The 9,191-nt window shown below is 41.5% G+C and overlaps 2 long non-coding RNA genes across 2 annotated transcripts; one reads left to right on the top strand and one right to left on the bottom strand.

Moving 5' to 3' along the window:
• Positions 1 to 333: 333 nt before the first annotated feature.
• On the bottom strand, positions 334 to 5,731 carry LOC128610612 (uncharacterized). The gene is made up of 3 exons (XR_008386384.1): positions 5,590 to 5,731; positions 1,011 to 1,310; positions 334 to 902 (listed from the first exon to the last, which is right to left on the bottom strand). It is a non-coding gene; the product is annotated as an uncharacterized LOC128610612 (long non-coding RNA).
• Positions 5,732 to 5,827: 96 nt separating this feature from the next.
• LOC128610615 (uncharacterized) lies at positions 5,828 to 8,783 on the top strand. Its single transcript, XR_008386389.1, has 3 exons — positions 5,828 to 7,107; positions 7,360 to 7,572; positions 7,904 to 8,783. It is a non-coding gene; the product is annotated as an uncharacterized LOC128610615 (long non-coding RNA).
• The last annotated feature ends 408 nt before the right edge of the window (positions 8,784 to 9,191 follow it).

Raw genomic sequence — 9,191 nt, 5'->3', positions numbered from 1 at the left:
TACTGTGACATGGAAAGCAGACAAAGATATAACGGGGAAACGGATTCTTATTAACAGGAACTAATTGTATAAAGAACAGAGCCTGGACGTGTCAGACTGTGACAGTGGAAGGTATAAAATGCTGGAGATTTGATCATCACAGAAGGCTCCTGAGGAAACTCCATCAGGCCGTGTAGTGTCTCGTGTATGTGAGAAAAATACAGTGAGAATTCAAAGAGCTACATGATGAGCTAGATTTATCAAATTTCACATTTCCCTCCAATTATCTGAATAAAAAATCAGATTAGATGTGTAATAGACATGATAATCACACAGCATGAGGCCAGTTCACAGTTCAGTACACTGCAGATGAAGTCAAACACCAGACAATGAGAGAAGCCCAGAAGGATCGTTATATATCTTCATATATTATATTATAATCACTGATATTTATATAGATTTATGTTTATATGTTATTGTTTGGAATAACTTGTAGGCTAAATGGTCATGTGACCTTATTTAATTAAAGCCATTATCAGATACCAAAATCAGACTGTTTGCAGTTATCAGACCATCACAAACATAAATCTGTACTCAATGTTTCCCATAATTCAGTTTATTCTGATAAATGTTGAATTTTCCACACACACACACACACACTGATACGGAGTAAATATGAAGATCTTCATTATTCCCCGTGTCTCGGACGATGTAAACACCACCATCAGTGAAGTTTACTCCTCTCAGTGTAAGAACTGTGTTAGAGAGTGATGTTCTCGGTCTGTATTCTTCTGTACAGTGTAGTGAGCTTTTATCCACACTGCAGATCTCCTCACCCTCATAGATCACCTTCGCTAGCTCTGGTACGTGCAAATCCATCTTCAGATCTCCACCAGGTTTTATCTTAACTGATGATGTCGGCGCTGAGGAGAAAAAACACTGAAGATCTTAACTGGATGTAAATGTGATATAACACATTAAATCTAAATCAGTAAGAGTTTATAAGTTATAGAGCAGGTAAAGACACTTACGCTTGATACCGAGACGCACGTCATTAACGCCTCTGTCACCACACCAACACGTGTACGTGTTCCTCTTATTGTAATCAGCTGCAGTGATGGTGAGGGTGAGATCTCCCTTCAGGTACCTATCATGGGAAATATTAAATCCCTCCTTTAATGACCTGCAGGATGTCTGATCACACTCAGCCACTACATCATCTCGGTTACTGATGAGAGTCCATTTTGCCAAACCAGAACATTTCCGTAGACAGGGCAGATCAGCAGTCTGATTAAACGTCACCTGTATAGTACTAAGAGCTGATACAGATACTGAAAGAGAAAAGCAGATAAACAGAATAAAATATAAATCTATACATGCACATATGATTAAATTAAAATTATGTTTATCATACACATTTCAGTATAAAGCCTTCCAATAGAACCCTTTGTGTTTATAAAGAAAAAAAGATGCACATGTGACCTGGTTACTAGAAGACCATAAGAGACCAGAACCTGTCGTAAGAGAACTACAGATTCTTTCAGGAATCAGACGGATGTTAGCTAAAATGTTCTCCACTTATTATTATGGATTAGCACTAAAAGAAAGCGAGTGCTGTTCATATAAACGAACACTTTCAAACAGTGTAACTCTAGAAGATCCTTACGGCTCTCCGTCCCTTCAGTGACTAAATGATGATAAAACTCAATGTATTGCGATTACAACATCGAGGATGTCAGGACACTGAAAGCAGAGCTGCTGCTCAAACACACTCCGTGATCTCATCTGTTAGCTGAACAAAGTTAGCGAGCTGGTTAAATATATCCATTAAACCTATGAACCTGATTGGTTCTTATATTTGATGACGCAGTAACTCTCTCCTGTAACTCAGGTTTGTTCCTTAAAAGAAGTTGTTTCCATAGTTCTGGCCAAGGCTGATAAATCAGCCCTCCAGTTTGTGAATGGGAATCTCCCAAGGAGTACTGTCGAGCAGGGAAATTCTCTCAGAGAGCCATATTCGAGCTGGCCAATAAGGTGCTACTAACAGCAAACGTAGACGGTCTTGGCGAACTCTTGCTAGAACTTGTGGGAGCAGAAAAGCATATAGACGTGACCTCGGCCACATGTGCACTATGGCGTCCAGCCCCAATGGTGCGGAATGTACATTGCACTCACTGACAAGAACTTTCCCTCTGCCCACAGAAGGATTAGTTGCGCCTGCCTGAACAGGAGGCGTGAACATAATCCTCCCTGCTGGTTGATATATACGACCACCACGGTGTTGTCTGACACATGGTGACCTCTCAACTGAGGAAGAAAGAATTTCAGTGCTAGGAATATGGCCCGCATCTCTAGGCAATTTATATGCCACTCCAGATGAGGGCTGCTCCAAAGACCATGAGCTAGACAGCCATTTAAGACTGCACCCCAGCCCGTCAGGAACACGTCTGTCATTACCATCTTGCAGTAAGGAGACGCCCCTATAGTGTGACCCGAGGCTAGAAACTGCGGGCACCTCCAAATACTCAGAGCACGCAGGCATCAACACGTGACCAATTACTCTCAGAGGTTTCATCCTCGGATGAACCCCCCCGACTTTTCAGCCACCAATGAAACGGTCTCATACGCAATAGGCCCAACTGGATGACGTTTGCTGCTGCTGTCATAAGGCCCAACAGTCCCTCACAGAGACTGGAGGGGATGCCCAGACCTAGCTTTATCTTGCTCAAAGTTGATAGGATCGATCCTATGCGTATTGGGGATAGAAACGCTCTCATCGTAGTATAATTGCATATAACCCCTAGAAAAGTTGTCCTCTGCACTGGAGAAAACACACTTTTCTTGAGGGTCAACCTGAGCCCCAAGCTCCTCATGTGTGCGAGATTAACATCTCGATGTTAAACCGCCTGTTCCATGGATCGTGCTAGAATTAACTAGTCGTCCAGGTAGTTTAGTACACGGATGCCCTGGAGTCACAAGGGAGCCAGAGCAGCATCCGTGCACTCAGTGTCTTACAAAAATGAGTACACCCCTCACATTTTTGTAAATATTTGATTATATCTTTTCATGTGACAACACTGAAGAAATGACACTTTGCTACAATGTAAAGTAGTGAGTGTACAGCTTGTGTAACAGTGTAAATTTGCTGTCACTTCAAAATAACTCACACAGCCATTAATGCCTAAACCGCTGGCAAAAAAAAGTGAGTATACCCCTAACTGAAAATGTCCAAATTGGGCCTAATTAGCCATTTTCCCTCCCCGGTGTCATGTGACTTGTTAGTGTTACAAGGTCTCAGGTGTGAATGGGGAGCAGGTGTGTTAAATTTGGTGTCCTCGCTCTCACATTCCCTCATACTGGTCACTGAAAGTTCAACATGGCACCTCATGGCAAAGAACTCAATGAGGATCTGAAAAAAAGAATTGTTGCTCTACATAAAGATGACCTAGGCTATAAGAAGATTGCCAAGACCCTGACACTGAGCTGCAACACAGTGGCCAAGAAACATACAGCAGTTTAACAGGACAGGTTCCACTCAGAACAGGCCTCACCATGGTCGACCAAAGAAGCTGAGTGTATGTGCTCAGCGTCATATCCAGAGGTTGTCTTTGCGAAATAGACATATGAGTGCTGCCAGCATTGCTGCAGAGGTTGAAGGGGTGGGGGGTCAGCCTGTCAGAGCTCAGACCATACGCCGCACACTGCATCAAATTGGTTTGCATGGCTGTCGTCCCAGAAGGAAGCCTCTTCTAAAGATGATGTACAAGAAAGCCAGCAAACAGTTTGCTGAAGACAAGCAGACTAAGGACATGGATTACTGGAACCATGTCCTGTGGTCTGATGAGACCAAGATAAACTTATTTGGTTCAGATGGTGTCAAGCGTGTGTGGCTACAGCTACACTACAGCTTAATTTTACTGCCAACATTATTATTTGTATTATTTTAGATCAAAACATCCATGTTACTAGGGAAACTGTGTCCCTTAGCGACCAGGGAACCAATGAGGACACGCCTTTAACCTGCAGCACCATGACTTCATTCTGAAGAGTTTTTTCTTTTTTTTTTTATTAAAAGTGCATAAACGCTTTCACTCGGTTATTATTACTACATTTTTAAATCCACACATTATCTTCAGTCCATCTCTCCCACACTATTACCTGCACTCACACACATCTTTAACACATCCCTCTCTACCCCACTGCTTAAAAAACAATCACTTATCCCTGCTGTAGTTGACAACTACAGGCCTGTTTCCCTCCTCCCTTTTCTTTCCAAAACTCTTGAAAGAGCCGTTTTTAATCAACTCTCCAATTTTCTCACACAGAACAACCTCCTGGACACCAAGCAGTCTGGCTTCAAAAGCAACCACTCCACGGAGACTGCTCTGCTCTGCTTTCAGTCACTGAAGCCTTACGACTAGTAAGAGCAACCTCTAGATCATCTGTCCTCATCCTACTTGACCTCTCTGCTGCTTTCGACACTGTGAACCATCAGATCCTCCCGTCAACTCTCTCCAGCCTGGGCATCACTGGAACGGTTCTGCGCTGGGTGGAATCCTCTCTCTCAGACAGATCCTTCATGGTATCATGGAGGAGAGGTATTTCTGAAACTCAGCAACTCACAACTGGCGTTCCACAGGGGTCAGTTCCGGGTCAGTTCTCAACTCTCTCCTGAAGGCCTACGTTCCCTCTCGCAATCTGCGACCGACTAGTAGTTCCCACTCAGCGCGGCGCAAGGTCCCTTTCCAGAACCTTCACGCTAACTGTTCCTCAGTGGTGGAATGAACTTCCAATCTCAATCCGGACCACAGAATCTCTCACCATCTTCAAAAAACAGCTAAAGACCCACCTCTTCCATGAACACCTAACCAACTCATTAAAAAAAAAAAAAAAAAAAAAAAATTTGCACTTACACCTCTACTCAGTGCACTTTGCTTCTTCTGGAACTCAATTCATGGATCTTGTATGGTAGCACTACTTGTATTGTTCTCTGCTTGATATATCGCTTTGCTTGTATTTTTCTCATTTGTAAATCGCTTTGGATAAAAGCGTCTGCTAAGTGAATAAATGTAAATGTACTGTAATGTAATATTAACCACCCATATTCACAAATAAAATTAAAAAACACATATTGGATTTAGAGTGAACTGTGCTTCATTTTATGTTTTATTAGCTCAGTTAGCATAACCGAGATTTCAGTTACCTCAGACAGCACACGCCCGAATTCCGTTACCTCAGATAGCACACGCCCGATATCAGTTACCTCAGTTAACACGGGCCTGACATCAGTTACCTCAGATTAGCACACCTCAGATTTCATTTACCTTAGATTCACTCAGTTAAATACAATCACCGTTTCACATTTATTATCAAAACCAATAAAAACAGTAAACACTACTAAAATAAGAAGCCGGTATTTCTATACAGCAATGTACACAACTATTTACTGTCGGTGTTTTTTCTCCACAGCGGACATTTTACACAAACTCTTCACGACGAGTTTATTAAAAGTTCAGCTCTGTATTAACACATAAACTCATCTCAGTCGTTTAAACTGTGCTGTAATATTTATATAACATTAGTGTATTATAATATCTGTAATGAACTCACCGTGTGAAGGTTAAAAACTCTCTTTACTTCTACTCCACTCGGAGTTCAAACTTCTCCCTCTACATCTAGGTTCAGTGAAGAGCGAGTAACGGGGCGGAGCCAGAATCTTACGTGCTCTATAGAATAGTGATGTGAATCATTTTACCGACTCAGATCTTTGAATCTCTTTCAGCAAAATGAACGAATCATTTACGAGTCATTTTTCAGTGAGTCATTTACGAGTCATTTCGTTAGTTTCAGTAAAATATAATTAAAATGTTACATGTTAAAGAACTGGAATAAAGTTGGTGTGACGTTGGATGTTCGATATTCGCGGATATGCGGCAATCAAGGGACCGTGTCGCATTGATTATAAAATACATTTATCAACTTATAAAGCACTAAACGGTCTCGCGCCACAGTATCTAAGCGACCTTTTGGTTTTCTATGATCCGCCACGCCTACTTAGATCAAAAGATGCAGGCTATTTGACGGTATCGAATAGTGAAGGCTACAGCAGGGGGGAGAGCTTTCTCTTATAGAGCCCCACAGTTATGGAACAGTCTTCCTATTAGTGTTCGGGACTCAGACACAGTCTCAGTGTTTAAGTCTAGGCTTCAAACGTATTTGTTTACTCAAGCCTACCCTGACTAGACTTTCTGTTACGCTAAGCACAGTCCTAATAATCTTTTCTCTCCCTCTCTCCTTCTGCCGAGCCACACACGATTTTATGGAGATACTAGAGATCCAGATCCTCTCTGCTCTCCGGACCTGCCTGATCCGTTTCGGATGTCCTACCTCTAGAAGGAGCTCTCATCTACTCCAATTCCAGACTGCTGGGACTACGGCTGCTCCTAAGGCCAAACAGACTACATATAAATCCATAATGAACTTTTTCACACTATCTGTTGTTACCCAGATGAGGATGGGTTCCCTTCTGAGTCTGGTTCCTCTCAAGGTTTCTTCCTCTTAACATCTTAGGGAGTTTTTCCTTGCCACCGTCGCCACTCAGTGGCTTGCTCAGTTGGGATAAATTCGCACTTTTAATATCTGTATACCATGTTGATATTTCTGTAAAGCTGCTTTGATACAACGTCTATTGTAAAAAGCGCTGTACAAATAAAATTGAATTGAAAAAGTCTCTAAAGTTACATACGACATTGTTAAACACGTTTATAACTTCAATAGCATTTGAAAGGAATGACTTACAGTCATATAACCTACTGTAAAGTGTTCATCTAGGTGTCAGGTATGAGACCCACCTTTTAGATTTTTGATATTTCTCAAAATAAATTATTAAAAGACTAAAAGTTCTCTCAGTACTGTGGCACAAGACCATTTAGTGCTTTATAAAATAATAATAGTATTTTATAATCAATGTGAGATTTCACTGGGAGCCAATGCAGTGTGGATAAGATCGGGGTGATGTGGTCGTATCTTCTGGGTCGAGTTAGGACTCTAGCAGCTGCGTTCTGGACTAACTGGAGTGTGTTTATGGAATACCCAGATAGCAAGGCATTACAGTAATCCAACCTAAAGGTAATAAAAGCCTGTTTGGAAGCAAAACCGGTTTTATAGTTTCACCTTCACAGTGGTGAATCACCTGCTAAGTAATTAAAAAATACAGGTTTATTTCTAGATTTAGGATGACTTCAGTGTGCTTTCACACCTGTTATTTTGACCCATTTGACAAATTTGCTATTTGGTTTGGTTTCACAATACAAGTAATTAATCATTTAAAAAAAGAGAGAGTTTGTGTAACTGTGTTAATGTGTGTTTCTGTCTGTACAGAGAACATGAGTGACTCATTCATCATTCCAGTGGCTGTAATCAGCACAGGACTCACTACAAGGCAGTGTTTTTTTATTATCTAACTTGGTTTAACTATGACGGCCATCTTTGTGTCATGGCACACAACACATTTTGGTTATACACCTGTTCACAGAAACCTCAACGTCTCCTAGCTGCTTGGAACAAAAACTGATCTGTAGAGCACATTACGAGGTACATGTAGATATATAAACATTTTGCACATTCATGTTCCTTCATCCTAGAATCTGTCCATTTCTCAAAATGCATGAAAGAAGTTGGCTTTGCCCCAGATTTCTACCAGCCCTAGCTCTGTAACCTGTATAATCCCCAACTCATAAATTTTACAGCAGAATGCTCCTATAGAGGACATATTTCTGTGAAGATTTCAGGATCGTATCTTGTATCTTGTCGTATCTTAAAAACAGTTAAGCAACCTGCAATGGACCACTTGAGATGGAATGACTCATGAATAACTGGAATAACTTGTCATTGTGAGCTAATAACTGATTTACTGTTCGTTCAGATTCAGGAGGAGATGCTGTGTGTTAAATCAGTCATAAGAGGAATTGATGTGGTGGTGGTGGAGCAGGGGAGTGATGAGAAGATGGTACTGGAGCGTCCGATAGATGGGCGAGAGTTTTTCCTTTTCTCTGGAGGATACAAGTCGGTGAAAAAAGAGACATGAACAAAAGTGCAGGTTACTGACGGTGATGATATTCACGGGAACAATCACAGGATGCTCCGTACTCGGCGTGTTGATTTACAGTACACTCAACACGGAGAAGAAGAGGCACTAGATAACACACACACACACCTCTACAGTGAATACGTGTGCTCTGTGTGTGTGTGAAGTTGTGTAAATGAGTGGTGTGCGGTGAGTCGTGCTGTTAAGAGGAAAATACTCGACTGGGTGGTGTGATGAAATGGAGCTACTGTTCATTATTTTCCTAACAGCACGTCTTCAAGGGTTTTATTCCCTTAATTATTTGTTCTCATGTTACAGAAGCTATAAACAGTCGTTCCCTCACCAGCCTCTCTCTATTCTCTCTCTTTATTCTCTCATAACATCGCATTGTGGTGTTAGGGAGAAACAGTAAAGAAGTGTAAACTCCTCTGTCCTGAAGACGTTGAAAACTTAAAGTTACAGCTTCACCTCTGACTGTCACACAGCGCTGACCCTGGAGACTCCTTCCATACACGTTACATCAACACAATTATCCTTGCAGATCAAAGATTATAAACGGTTTTTAGTCAGTTTATCATCAGTAGAGCGTGCGCTGTACACGTCCCTGTGAACGAGCCGTTGCTATAGAAACGAAAACATATTAGAATTAGAGCGAGTGCTTTAATATAAACCTGCGCTACTCTCAGAGCTGCTGTTCTAGAGAACTAATCAGTCGTGTTTTACTGAGATTGAGATGAAATGTGCTGTGATGGGGAACTGGTGCAGGTTTGGGATGGAACACAGTCCTTCAGCAGCTGGGTTACAGAGCACTCGTTTACTGTTATTCTTTATTTTCATTACGGGAAATAAACTGTAGTCTGTAGTAATCTTAAACTCTTTTACGATTAAAGTAACTTTCATAGTAAACTCTCTCTCTCTTAATCTCAATCACTCTGTAGAAAGATAAACGATACGATCCTTCTCCTGTACTGGAATAAATAAACGGATTATGCACAAGACCCTCAGTGTCGCTTATAGTTTGTCTGGTGTGGGCGTGGCCTACGCAGTGGTGGTGTTTTTCCACTCAAGACAATAAACAGTAGTAACTACACGTAGATGCCTTGAAAAACGAGCTAGTTTAACACAG

This window comes from Ictalurus furcatus, chromosome 7 (genome assembly GCF_023375685.1).
Source record: "Ictalurus furcatus strain D&B chromosome 7, Billie_1.0, whole genome shotgun sequence".
In the NCBI taxonomy this organism is placed as follows: Eukaryota; Metazoa; Chordata; class Actinopteri; order Siluriformes; family Ictaluridae; genus Ictalurus; species Ictalurus furcatus.
This window is presented reverse-complemented; position numbering and strand designations above follow the sequence as displayed.